This window comes from Ochotona curzoniae, unplaced genomic scaffold (genome assembly GCF_017591425.1).
Source record: "Ochotona curzoniae isolate NIBS_2020 unplaced genomic scaffold, NIBS_Ocur_1.0 contig_919, whole genome shotgun sequence".
Classification (NCBI taxonomy): Eukaryota; Metazoa; Chordata; class Mammalia; order Lagomorpha; family Ochotonidae; genus Ochotona; species Ochotona curzoniae.
The window spans coordinates 5,290-7,052 of NW_024466613.1; positions in this window are offsets into that span (position 1 = coordinate 5,290).

The following is a 1,763-nucleotide window of genomic DNA, read 5'->3' on the forward strand; positions in this document are numbered from 1 at the left end:
ATCCGAGATGAATTACCACTTCACATATGAAGAGCTATAGTGTTATAAAAATACAGGGAAATTGGGGAAGGGGAGGCATTTAGTGAGGGAGAAAGGGGAATCTCAGAGCCAATGGAACTGTGTCATAAAAGAATAATAAAAACAAATGAAAAGAATGTAAAGCTAGTTATATCAAAGATAGCACTGGGCAGCATAAACAAATAAACTTAGAAAAACTCATTTGTTACATAATACAACATGTCTTTGGATATTCAAAAAGTGAATATCAGATAAATTTAGAACACATAGACTCAAACTCAAAACAGTTTGAATACAGGGAGAGACACACCTTTACAAGACTGACTGAGAGATTAAAATGAGACAGTGACTTCAGACATTGAAGCTTCCCTGAGTAGTTTATTTGGTAAATATCTGAAGTAACCAGATGTAGATGGAAAGTCAGATTTAGAGAGAAAAGAAGAGACAGAGAAAAAGATCTTAAGTCTGCTGGTTCACTCCCCAGATGGCTGCATTGGTCCAGAACTGAGCCAATCTGAAGCCAGCATGCAGGAGATTCTTTCAAGTACAAGCTCCAAGGCTTTGGGCTGTCCTTTGTTGGTTTACCAGGCCACAGATACTGAGCTGGACGAGAAGTAGAGCAGTAGGGGCCTGAATAGGGGCCCACATAGGATCTCAAAGTGTACAAAGCGAGGACTTTAGTAACTACACTTCAGCATTTTCTCTGCATATTTTTTCTATGTATGATTGGTTGGATATGGTTAAGGTATATCAGTAGTGGGCACAGTGTGATGGTTCAATGGCTAAAGCCTCACATTGTAAATATCAGGATACCGTAGTGATGCTGGTTCAAGTCCTGGTTGTTCCACTGCCCATCCAACTCCCTGGTTACAGCAAGCAGTGGAGGATAGCATAAAGAAGTGGGAGGCAGAACCCACATAACCAACCCTGAAAACTCTTGGATCATGGCTTGATAAAAGTTCAGTTCCAGTCATTGTGGGCATTGAAGTAGTAAATCAGTGGATAGAAGACCTTTCTCTCTCACTCTCCATTTCTCTGTAAATCTGATCTTCTTTTCAGAAAAATTTAAAATATTATATAAAATATTATTATATATAAAATTCATATATATATTATATATACATATAATGATATTTTAAATTTATTTTACACATTACATATTTTTAAGTAGGAAATATTCTTTTTAGAATAGAATTTAATGTTTTGTAAATATAAGTATGTACATCAGCAGAGAAATAAAGAGATTATGAAATTTAAAATAAGTTGTGCGACTTCATCAACCTAAAAGCTGGTCCTGATGAACATTTTCAGATATTAAAACCACTATAAGCCAAAAAACTAACTTGAGGAAGTGACCACTGCTGACTTTCAGATACTTCTTCCAAGTTAACTTATGAGTCTCAGTGGTGAGTGGCAGAGGTAGGATGAGATCACGGTCAAGTCCAAGGAACCTGGACCCTCTGAGACCTGCGCATCATCAAGCTGCCTTCTGCTCATTAGTGCACATTCAGTGTAATTAAGAACTGGGTGTTTATGGACTCAACAGTCAAAGGCTCAGCAAGAGAGAGGGCAGAGCTGGCCCCAGGGACCCAGAGCATGCAGAAGGAGCCAAACTCATCACACTGACATGCTGACATCAGTGACAGCGTCCTTGAGTGCTGGAACTCGGGCAAGGATAAACAGGCCTGGCTGTGGTGCTCTGCCGCAGATCCTGCCACAGCCCTGCAGACTGCTCATGTGAGTGA